This window comes from Lichenostomus cassidix, chromosome 18 (assembly GCF_008360975.1).
Source record: "Lichenostomus cassidix isolate B80296 chromosome 18, HeHo_3.0, whole genome shotgun sequence".
Lineage (NCBI taxonomy): Eukaryota > Metazoa > Chordata > Aves > Passeriformes > Meliphagidae > Lichenostomus > Lichenostomus cassidix.
The window spans coordinates 4,282,508-4,295,398 of NC_139498.1; the positions used below are offsets into that span (position 1 = coordinate 4,282,508).

A 12,891-nucleotide genomic window follows, 5' to 3' on the forward strand; every position below is an offset into this window, starting at 1 on the left:
ATGTGGCTTCACATTCCTTATTAAAGCAACAGGCATGAAAGAATTCAACTGCTCTTGCCAGCAACCACAAAGGCACAAAACCTAAAGTCAGATAAAGGTAAACATATGGAACCTTCTGAGGAATGCAGTAGTAAAGATGGAACATATAACTGAATTCTCCCCTTCTCTGCTCTGTGGGACAAACTTCAGAGACAGTAATTTGTAACTACAGTGTCCCATAAAGTAGCGTTCTCTGATAAAATTCACAGAGAGCTTAGCATTCTAAATAAGAAATGGAAGGACTGAAGTACTGAAAACAATCAGGACAGTTCTTCTGTTCCCAGATTTAATTTAGCAGCAAACCCACACTTGGTGTACTGATCTGGTAGTTTTTTTTTTGTTGTTTTTTTTTTTGTGAGTTCTAATACTGAAATGGTGGTTGTTCATCAAAGGGATTAATCCTTTAAAGAGATCTTCATGACCACAGGCAGAACATGCCCAAGAACCAAGAGTCTGGATGGACATTTGTATTTTCATACCTTTAAAGCTCTTACAAATACCAAATTCCATTCATTCTCATAAGAACCTGATGGTTTAAAATCAGTCAAGAGTTTAATCTAAATAAATATATTAGTATGGCTTCATCTAGAAGTGGTTCAACAGCCAACTCTCCAAACATGGAGAGATCTCCAAATGGAGACAGATTGATAGACTGACATAAACTGGCAATTAAATAGAAATCAGAGAGTATTAGTGGGAGCTACATTGATGTACCTCATCATAGCTAAAATAAGATGTCTGCTCCAGCAAAGTAAGAAGGGTGGGCAGTCAGTGCACCACATCAGACACAGAAGAAAATAGAATATTTAAGCTGTGCAATTCTCTGAAGAACTCATTGCCTAAACTCTCTAGGCAGTATAAAAGAACTCCATTCCATTCATCTGTTCCAGTCCCAGACACTAAGGAATATAACATTTAGTTTTCCATCCTACTACAATTAAAATTATATTACCAAAGGCAATTGTCTTCCAATAATTTAAGTATAGTTCAGTCAACTAAACCAAGATTAGACTAATTGATAGGAAACAGCATGCTTGCGTATCACTATTGATCTTATACTCTACAGGACAATACTATAAAGCAGTGGTCATGTGGATACTATAAAAATATCACTGTGTCAATTAAGTTCCATGTAAGAGCATTGGGAATAGGTCATGTCACTCATATTTCAGTTTTAAATATTTTAAAAAGCCATCAGTAACATTTTTTCCTGTGGTTAATATTTTAATATTCTTAATCTCTTAGATACCAAACTTTTAAGATCCTTCTTATCCTTTACATATGTTTTATCTTTCCTTCATGGGGAGTAGATTATCACAATAAAGAAGATGAGGTATTGCAAACTTTTATGTCTCCATAAAAAAGCTGAAGCCCCAGGTTTACTGAGTGAAACTCGGGAGTAAAAACCACCATTACACATAAAGCACCGAGTGTAACAAGATGAACCGCAATGTAACTTTCCAGACTGTTTGCCCAAGCTGTTTAATGCCCTGTGTATTTCTGTTGAGGGAAAGTGAGAGCTTAAGTTGAATTATGTCCTTGCTGCTTTCAAAATACTTTAAACAGTTATTCAAACTGTAGCCAGTGTGTCATGCATTCCAATACAGAATATAAGGATCTATGTATTTAGTGTCAGTGTAAGACTTTTACTTAGAGTTTTCCTTTCACTGCTATGAAGTTAATCATAAGGAAGGAATGCACACTCTGATCATGTTAATTAGCTCACTGAATATGACTTCTAAAGAGATCACTTAATGAGTCCTCAAGGATGCTGAAAACCATTTTATTAAGAGAAATGCTTGGTTTCCTTTACTGACACATTCATTGGACCAAAAGGCTGTCATTAAGTAATCCTTAGCTGTCTTGATATCTATATATGGACAATGAAACAATTGCAGAAGACACACTCTAGATTTAACAACCACATTTTATAGCCACTGAAAAATACAAAGATAAAGATAGAAGCAGAATAGTAATTTATGTTTTCAGAAAATGTAAATTTGAAATTTTGAAGGCATAGTTTTTTACATATAAAGGGCATGAATCAGTGCTCTGGATCTCTGTGCTTAATTCTGTGCTTTTATTTTACCTCTTTGCCCTTAATGGAGAAGCAGTGCCAACTGATACATAGTTCTACTCACAATTGCAAAAGTGCTTTAAAAAAGTGTTAAATACAATAAACTTTTAAACTGCTTCCTTAGTATAGGAAAAAAATGCCTCATGGGTTTTGCCATGGCTCTGAAATGTTTTAGGGTATGCTCTCCTCTTTGCCATGTTTTGATTTAAATTCACCCCATTGTGCCACCAAGTCCCTTTTTATGGACTGGGGCCTCAATATAGCCAAAGTTTTAAACCAGTTAATCTGCTGGGTGGCACGTTGGCCAAACATCCCCACCTACTGCTACCATCAGGTCTTCTCTGAGAAGAGAAGAGAAGAGAATTCTGTTGAATTCTTCAACAGAACATGAGAAACAGGTTCCACATGCCTATAGGTCCAAATGAAATGTGCTCTTCCCTCCTTTTCTGTGCTCTAAAAAAGGGTGGAAAGCATCACACCTGAAACAAGCCCAGCATCACTGCACAGCAGTTGTCCCACCACAAGAACAGTGGTACTTGCAGGATAGGTAGGAATTCTGTTTGTTTATTAGTTTAGAAGGAAAAAACTGCTGCATCATTAGGAATCCATTCTGGAACCTGAATCATGTGAATGGGCTGATATAATGCCACAGGATCTGAGCATGTGTAACAGAGGATGATTGAAAATAAACTCTTTGTGAGTGTCAGAGAGAATGCTTATTATGTGCTTCCATAATCACATCTTTCATCCATAATTAGAATATGTTGAGTAAATCCTAAAACAATTCATGACTTCTCTAGAGCAATTCCCACACTCCCCAATTGTTCTTCAGGCAACTCAAAGGCCATGTAGCATAGAATCTGCTGTAGGCTGCAGAATGTTTTCATCTGACTTTCTGGTGAATTTACACTCTGTTTTTTCAAAGTTGAAAACAGAGGATCCACTACTGGACTTATGAATATATCCAAATGCTGGAGACTGGTTATAAGAGGGATCATGAAAGGATTGAAAGCTGTAATTTTAATTCTAAACTTTCTTGTGTCTATTGAAAATCAACCCAGCTACCTTGCCTTTAAATTTTGGATAGAGCTTCGTAATCTATTCAGCTGTGAGTTTAACTCTATCTGACCATCTTTACTGATCTTTTCTTTTTTGGATAAATACAGAGTCCAACAGAGTAAAACCACCAAAATTGATTTGATTTTAGGAGAAATGATTTCTAGTCAGGTCTAATAATAGGGAGAATTCTCTGTGATCATTGAGTTTGGCTGAACAGGGAGTCCTCAATTTATTCTATAAATGCAGAAAATACTCGTAAGAACCTATATTTATAACATATAATAGCATCATCCACTAAGGCTACACAAGGAAAGCTGTAGAACAGTAAAGGCAAGAAGTGCAAGAGAGGGCCTGTTGAGATTAGCAGTAAAGACTCAGTGTAATTGGACATGCCATCACACTGAAAACAAAGGAAATGGGTATTAATTCCTCAGTGAATTACCGGCTACCCTTCTGTCATTGCTTGTATTGAGCTCACACAAAGTTTTAGGTAAGTTCTTTGGAAGCTTTCCTTATCATCAGCTTAAAATCATCAAACTGTCTTTAGAAAAAGAAATGAGTACTGCTTCATCCGGTCTGTGGAAAGAGTACAGACAAGAATGTCATGCTACTTCCAAGACAGTCAATTAAATTGGAACATGCATGTGCAGGCCAAATTTCTTCCATCAGAAGGAACAGTCTCCATGAGACTATTTAGTTACATGAATCACTATTTATCTAGAGCCTCTAACAAGATACAGTCAAATCAATTTCTTTCAGAGAAGACAGACACATGCAAACTTAGATCTCTCTTTTTCACTTCCAAAAGGCATCTTAATCAATTTATGAAACATTAAAATATCCAGCCTGTTACAGTGCCACATAAATGTTCTAAAAACCTGAAGAGCTGTTGCTATAGAAGGCACATGAGCTTTGAATCTGTTGCTAACGAATAGTGCTTGGAAAACATACTGAGAAATAATTGCAGGCTAACAACCAGGTTTCAGAGAATCCAAATGATCCTCTTTTATTCCATGTGTCATAGCAGTCTGAGTGTGGTAGCACAATGCTACCTAATCTTAATTAGATTCCTTAATCTTCCATTGGCTTGAGTTGATTTGTTCTATTCAAAACTGGTCCCCTAAAGTTGTTGGTAACTCCCAAAATTACTTACTCTTTAGTTATCAGAAACTAAAACCACACACACCTACCTTTTTTGCAGAGAATCAAAGGAAATAAGAACTTTTAATTAAAAAAACTAAACAGTTTGTCTGTGTGTTTCCATGCCTACTCATTCTGAGTTGCCAGTTTTTAGCATTGGGTTTGCTCATGTTTAAATGCAGGTAAGTTATTGCTATTAACACCTTCGCATAAACTGACTCTTGAAGAAAACAGTAGAAATATAAACAGTTCCATAAATAGAAATTATGAACACCCAGTCTTATAAATGATGATTACTTGTGTATAAGTATGTCCCACTAAAAGGTATTGACCACACATCATAGTATCAGTATATACTTGGTTTAAAATAGTAGCATTTACTTGAAAGGCAAAACAAAAGTGTTTTCTCCCCAACAAATATTTCAAATTCCATTCTGCATATAAAGTATTCTACAGATTTAGAGAATGGCAAAGAAATAATCTACTCATCCATCACAAGAAACAAAATGCAATTTTCATTCTTCAAAGATGAAAAGTAGTGTCCAGAAATGCATAAAGTAATCTGTTCAACAGATAAGTGAACTGTGTAAGAAATTATTTGAGAATACTTACATAAAGTGCCTCCAGTTTGCTTTGCCCCTTCTCACTTCTGCTGTTATTCAAGTCTCAGCTGAAACAAACTGTCTTTGACAGGGATGCACTTTCTCAGAGCTGCTCTGTCTGTCTGCAATTCCCCAGATGAACACTCTTCCAATAATTTATATCCCTATCAGAGTTCTCCTGCTCCCCGAGCAGAGGCAGCACGGCTGCTCTGTCATCTCCCACTTGCTGAGCTTCTGCAGCAAAGAAACAATAGAGGGGAAACTGACAACTGATAGTGTCCAGCTACTCAAGGAAAAGCAACCTGAGACCAGAAAGTAACACATTAGATGGTAAGGGTACACTGAAGTGTGTCATCTGTCCTCCGGTGGCATTTTGAACCCTCAGAAAAATGGTAAAATACTGGTAATAAACTTGCGAGGGCACAATAATGCTGGAAAAGGATTTAAAAGCAATCATTATCATGAATATAATGATATTAAAAAATTAGATGTTCATTTAAAATTGAGTTATATCTTCATAAAAAAAAATTCTCAATTTCTCTTTACCAGGAGAGCAGCAAGGGCTGAAATACTCCTCACAGATACTATGTTCCCTTCATAAGTTAAATTACTCCGTTAATATTAGCACCATCATGTTGACAATTGTGTTGCCTGAGGATTAGAAGCAGTGTAACTGTTCAAATAATAAATATTCTGTTTAGAAGGAATAACAATAAATAATTCTGTTATTCTCATGAAGGGCTGTCTTTGTAAAACAGCCTCACCAATTTATTCTAGTGTATGAGACACCTTAATGACAATAACTTCCGTGTTGAAACAAGTGAACAGATGAATTGTAACATGAATCTTCAGGCAAGCTCTCCATCAAAAAAAGAAATCTCCTGAAAATTCAGTTATATGAATTAATAATCATTCCCACAAGCCTATGAATTTATACAGTGGTAAATTTCATTCTATGTAAAGGAGTTCACAGAAATTTTATCAGATAGTGCTAAGGTTAAAAAAGCATTCAACTTGGAGGGAGAGTTCAGATTAGAATTTAAATCTCCACTGGAACATAATTAATGCACTAACATCTATTAATAACCACAAAAACTGCTAGAAGAGGTAGTTCTGTTACTAATTTTTTAGAGTTCAGTAAAACTCATTTTTATAGAGAGGACTAAACATTTTTAACACTTACTTTACAGCCTCCTCTGGGACGGTATATACTGCTGCCAACTCAGCACCACTTCCTGACACTTTGGAGAAAAAAGAGAGAAATGTTAAACACAGTGGCAGAAGAAAAATTTAAGTGCCTTGATTAATTTTTCCACATTGGAATCTGACTGAGATAACACAACTTTTATAAAAGGCCATTACCTTTTTGAATTGAAATCAATGAGTTGGGATTTCTGCCCCCCCACCTCCTTGTGGAATACACAGTAACAGAATCTTGACATTTGGATCATTTTTATTATTGGGAAAAAATAATCACTTAAAAGCAGAAAGCACAGAAGGATATAAATCCAACAATGTCAGTAAATTCTCAAGAAAAGATTCCTATCTAATAGTCCCCAAACACAGTGCTCAAAAGCCAGAAGTTCTTTAGGACATAGAGTGAAGATATTATGCAGCCAGGCTAGAATCACTTCATACCATGACCTCATTCACATGGCAGTGATGGAGAGCAAGGGACAAAATAATTACAGTCACAAGGGTTTAAGTGTGACCTTCTACGGACAAGTCTCGCCAGTGAGATGCTGTTCTCATCCCCTGAATAGGTAATAAACTAAAGGAAAAGGGAGAAGAAAGAAACCTGGTGGAAATTTCATTGCACCCCGGGTTTGAGTGAAAGATCTTCTAGTGCACTCTAAAGAGAACCTATTTTTCTGTAAATCTTTGTTTCTTTTACTTCATGAAAAGAGCTGATAGAAGACAAATAATTTCACAACTTAGGTAAAGAAAAGCCTCCCACAGTCGAGCTTTTTACAACTATTAATAGAGCAGATCTTGGCATGCTGGAGATGCAGTGGAACATGATGTGTCTTCTATTTCAGGGGGAAAGCAAAAAGCAGAGGAGACTGAAGTAGTTGCCACTTGGAGACCCTTTTAGAACGCAGAATGAAATAAGGTTTTAAAGCACATACCAAAGGTCTTGGACAGTGGACCTCACAGGAATTACAATAGAACATGCAATAAAATTAAGCCTTGAGAGCCCCAGCTGAAGCCTTTCCCAAAAACAGCCTTCTTTTTCAAAAAATTCCCAAACTATTCTCATCACCAAGGGCAAACTATACTGGTGTCATCATATGGGGGGAGGGTCAATAAATATTTTCACACTTAGAATTAAATTATTTATTTAGAAGTTCAAAAGGTTCTTGAGACCTTCAGCCAAAGAAGTTGAAAATTATACTCTGATTCATTTTAGCAATAGCCCACAGATAAAAACCTGCATAAATTTCAGGTCTAACTTTCAGGAGTGATTCAGTCAGGTTAGGTTTATAAATCATTTAGGTGCATCTGAAATTTGTGCTTGAGACTAAGCCAATTTAAGGAAAGAATGTACAACCAAGCTTTTCTTAAACAAGCACCAAGTAATGTAACTAGGCTAGAAAATAACTAACAGAAATGTGCATATTGCTTGTTGAAAAATTAGAAGCGACGGCTATGGCAGGATTTCCTATGACTTTATGCAATTGTCAGAAGCAAAGGAATGAGGCTATTTTTAAAGCAGCTGTTTATAAAGCTGTTCATAAAGTTTCCCTTCAAATCTCCACTTCTAAATCCCAACCCATGCTGCAGCAGGGACCCTCTGCTGACACGAGAAAATTCTTGAGTCAGTATTTTCCTTCCCAATCTTTCAGCTGACATAAGCAACTCCTAACACTTGCCAGGCTAAGATGATTCAGCACTATAGTTAGATAACATTTTTTCCATTCCTTCCTGAAGTCCAAATAATACACAGTATTTCACTTCTTTCAAGATCAAACCTCAGCAGACAACTTTCAGCTCCCTATTTCTCTGAAGCACCAACTTTTCAGCTTTATACTAAGGCTCAGACAAGAGTGAGTCAGACATTGACATCCAAAGAAGGCTATGTCCTGCTGTGTCTATCACTATGCAGGAAAACTGACAGAAATTCCAGGCTCCCATGCCTTTGTCATCCAACTGTATTCCTAAACAAAGTTGAGTTTTCCCTTTTCTGGCTCCTCCTGGAAGTCTACCAGCTGCAGTAGGCAATCTAGAACAGCTTTGCTGGGTACCAGACCAGACTCATTTACACTGGAAGCACAGGTTCTCAGGGCTCATTCAAAACCTCATTTTCTCAAAATATAGTTATCAGAATTAGGGAGACACTAAACCTACTGAGATGTGACCAAAATGGACATTCTGAATTTTCTGAGTTGTTGTACATGTCCAAAGGAAGGAAAGTAAATTCTGCCAGGGTTTTGGCAGGCATCCAATATTCTGGACCTGATCAACAACCACAGAGAATCTTTCACAGAGTCAGAGTGGAATTACTGAAATGTGTGTGAAGCAAATTTATATTATCAACTTCAACAGTCCCGCAGAAGCCTAGTTTGTGCAAAGGTGAATGTCACACACTGAACACCTGCAGCATCACCTTCTTCAGGAGTGTATAACCAACATTATGAAATCCCAGATCAATCCAAATGTGATATTTTCCCTGTCAATACAAGCTACCATGTTGTATATTTGGAATATCTAATCTTTCCATTTTATGAGCAGCATGATTCTACTTCAGAGATGGGGAAATTGAGTCACAAGAAAGGTCCTGGCTAAATACCCAGTAGCTCAGTGGCTTAAGGCTGGATTAGCACCTGAATATTTGAATTGACCACTCAGATCCTTACTAAGCAGCCTCTTCAGAGAGCTGACAGTGTCCCACTGCCCCATGCCAGTTACAACTTCATTCCAGTGGACTTCAAGCACCAGCAGCCAATGGCTGTGTGTAGCTTCTGCAGGCACTGACTGACTGCTGGGGCATCTGAGCAGGGCTGGCTGTTTTTGGCTGGTATTCATGGCTCCAGCTGAGCACTCTCTGGTGAGTACACCTGGCAACACTGGCTCAGAACAGGGCTGACACAGACACACAGCACAAACAGGAAGAAATGGAGAGAGAGACTGGGTGTTATTGATCTAAGGTTGTATTTTTACCAGGCTAATAAATGCAGTATCTGCTCATTCCTGTAGGTGTGTGGAAATCTCATTTCACAGTATCACACTCCTGAAGAGCACAGTTGGTATAATGCAGATAATGCACTTTAAATACAATGTGCTTTACCTTGTCATTTTGTAAATCAGACTGCAGCAGACTTTAGATAAGGGAAAGGTAATTTCACGGAATCCCTTCACTTCTGATGCTGGTTTAGCCACCTTCATTCCTATCCAGCCAGCCTAATTGCTTTGTTTTTGTGGGCTCCTAGGGAATAACACACTCACAAATTTGGAAAAAATAGCAACATTGACTGTGCTGACTTTTGATCAATCACCACCTAGCTGAGAACATCAGACCTATTAAGTGTCCCTTTTTTGCCAAAAATTAATGAACCAAAAATAAGTACCAGAGTTTGAAACCAGCTCTGTCTCAGCTGTATTCAATGCCACAGTCACACTGGAGGGTGAGGAAAGGGATAAAAGGAGTGAAAGAAGAAAGCAAAGGCTAGTAATAATTGCAGCACGTTTTCTTTTTCTTCACTGTTAAAATATGAGCAACGACTAGAACTCATAGTGGTCAAAGTGAAGACAGGTAATTTTAGATTTTATTGACCAAAGATTCAAAGACATTAAATTTTAGGAATGAACAATAAATAGCCCTTCTTGCTGATCATTTCACATACACGTGGAGTTGAACAGGAAAAGAGTCAGCCAAATGAACCAGCTTTTAATAAGACTCAATTCTAACTGAAAACTTCTGGAACAGTACAAATTAAGTTGTAGTTTTCCTTTAAGATTTTAATTTTTTAGATCCTGGTGAATTTTCATGAGACTATCCCAAAGTCTTTGATAAACAACTTTCTGCTGAAAAAATACAGACTTCTTTTTTGGTATTAAGTTTAAAAGAAATGTTTCAGTGTCTAAAAACACCCCCAAGAAACTTTAAAGTAATCCAAAGAGGTATAATTTTTTAATTGTCCAGATCTTACCAGATTTTAGCAGTAACATAAATGTTGGGGGTTTTTGGTTTTGTTTTTTTTTTAATTCAGTACTATTGCAGCCTCTTTTATTTCCCAAGATCTTTTGGCAACAATAAACTTATTTGTTTTCCTTTTGCAAAATGGTCAGATTCTCTCAAGACAATTAAAGGGAACCATGCTGTTTGAAGTAACACTGCCATTATCCTGCCAATGAGCCCTTGTAATCCTGAGGTTATGGTAGGAGCAAAAGAACTTCAGTACAAACAATGACAATCAGTCCCACAACTCTTGAATGCGCCATACCAGAAGAAAATTGCAAGAGGAAATTGCATCCATTAGGATTATATTCTTGAATCAAGGTTAAAACTTTCAAAATAAATAAAAGGTCAAAAGCACTGCAGGTCTGCATTTCTCAGGTAAAAGGCTCAGACTGTGATGTCAGCCAGAATGGTTTGGGTTCAATCAAAGGCTCAAAACACAAATTTGCAAAAGCCAAAAAGCCAGTCTGGACTTATCTAATGTTTTCTGTAGGAAGATATTAAATCTTAAAAATTTCAGAATGATGATTTTTCATCCACTTTCTGTGTGGAGTGTCTTACCTTTTCCTATTTGAAATTACCATTAGATTTCCACATTTCTGTATAAGTCTAAAAACTTAACAAATCTCAAAATATATTCTAGTGTGTTTTCTCTCACTATTGAAATTAGGAGGTGGATTGGCTAACCACTGTCCCACACCATGGCTAGTTCTTTCACAAACTGTGTGAAATAACATTTCTATTATTATATTCCCATAATATTATTATAATATTTCTATTTTTATATTATTATGTTGTGTACAAGTATATATAGGCAAAGCTACATTTATTCCAAGCCTCTGAGTGGTCACATCCCACCAGGAGGCTCCAAGATCCAAGGCCATGGGTGCCAAAGAGCCACCACACCCCAGACCAGAGCTCGAAATTCGAAATGCCAGTTCAACTATAAAACCTTTGCCTCTCCTCCATGTTGCATTATACAGTTGTGTCAGCGAGGTATTGAAATAAATATTTACACAATGAAAATAGCCCCATCCACAAACATCCTCCCGTGTGGGGCTGCCTAGAGGGTTTTCTGACCACACACATTTTGGGCTCATTATCTCAGCCACTACAGCACTGGCATTACCTGGAACTAAATTTTTAAATGTGGCCATCACATGGCTAAAGTTCAAAACTGCATTTTAAATTTTGGTGGAGATTTTTATGGGGGCTGGAGGAGTGACCATGCAGCCTCAGCAGTCCCAGCTCACCCAGAAACCCACAGAGCTCCCACCAAATATTCACAGCCCCACAGCCCAGCCCTGCATCCCATCCCACTGCTGCCTTCCAGCCCCAGGATCTGTGGGGAAGGAGTGCAGTAAAGAAGAAAAATTACTGAAATCTGCCTCTTTGAGGAGTCACCATTAACCCCTCACTGCTGTCCCAAACAAATCCCTTGGGCTGCTGAAGCCCTGCTAATAAATGTCCAGGAGAGCACACCTGCTGTATTCCATGGGCTTGCAGCTCCATCCCTGCTTTCTGAGCGTTCTCACCTTCAGAATGACATCTTATTTTTGACTTTACATCCCCTTTCTACATCCCCCTGCCTCTGCTTTACTCCATCACCTAGAGGAGACACCAAGTTGTACAAATATTCCAGAAACTCACTGGGAATGGGGCCTATTAGAAGCATTTCTCTCCCTGCATTCCCGCACATACCTCCAGTGACAGTAGTTTTCCCTCAGTGACAGCAGTTTTCCCTCAGGTGACTGCAGTTTTCCCTCAGGTGGCAGAAGAGGAGCTTTCCCTCAGGTGACAGCACTTCTCCCTCAGGAGACAGAAATTTTCCCTCAGGAGACAGAAATTTTCCCTCAGGAGACAGGAGAGGAGCCTTTCCTCAGGTGACAGCACTTCTCCCTCAGGAGACAGAAATTTTCCCTCAGGAGACAGAAGTTTTCCCTCAGGTGACAGGAGAGGAGCCTTCCCTGAGGTTGACAGCACAGGATTTTTCCCTCAGCGGACAACAGTTTTCCTCAGGAGCCTTTCCTCAGGTGAGAGTAGTTTTCCCACAGTTTGTGGTAGTTTTCCTTCATGTGACAGTTTTTTTTCTGCAGGTGACAGCAGTTCTCCCCGAGGTGACAATAGTTTTCCCTCAGGTGAGAGGAGTTTTTCCCCAGGTGACATCAGTTTTCCTTCAGCTTATGGTAGCTTTCCCTGAGGTGATGGCAGTTTCCCCTCAGGTGGCAGGACAGGAGTCTTCCCTTAGATAACGACAATTTTCCCTCAGAGAACAACAATTTTCCCTCAGACAGCAACAGTTTTCCCTCAGATAACAATATAAAAATAGGTTTCCCTCGGGTGACAGCCGTTTTCCCTCAGGGCCTGGTGTGAGGGCCTCAGGGCGTACAGCACCTCAGGCCTGTGCTGAGGCTATCTGGGGCCACAAACCCCATTCTTTGTGCAGGTGGTTTTTATTATAAATTCTGTATTGTGCCCTTCAGCCATTGGGCCCAATACCAGCACTATTTCCTTGCTGTCTCACTGAGCTGGAGGCTCCTGCTTAGAGAATTCCTCAGGGTTTTACTGGTCCAGTCATAGGTCCAGGGCTTCTTTTGGGACCAGGATGATGTTTTAATGCCATGTTGTCTATTTTGGTGTCAATTTCCTCCTGTGTTCAGAGCAAAATATGTTCACAGAGGGAAGAATCCCTCAAGAAGAGAGAGAAGAGGGGGATTATTCTTGTGATCTTCTGTGTGTATTAGCAGGTTAAGGGAAAGTTTCTGCTTGGCAGTCATTTTCTTTTGTTTTTTACA

The 12,891-nt window shown here is 38.6% G+C and overlaps 1 long non-coding RNA gene across 1 annotated transcript; it reads right to left on the bottom strand.

Moving 5' to 3' along the window:
* Positions 1-4,828: 4,828 nt before the first annotated feature.
* On the bottom strand, positions 4,829-12,506 carry LOC146429494 (uncharacterized). Its single transcript, XR_014855582.1, has 3 exons — positions 11,798-12,506; positions 6,101-6,158; positions 4,829-5,151 (listed from the first exon to the last, which is right to left on the bottom strand). It is a non-coding gene; the product is annotated as an uncharacterized LOC146429494 (long non-coding RNA).
* Between the last annotated feature and the right edge of the window lie 385 nt (positions 12,507-12,891).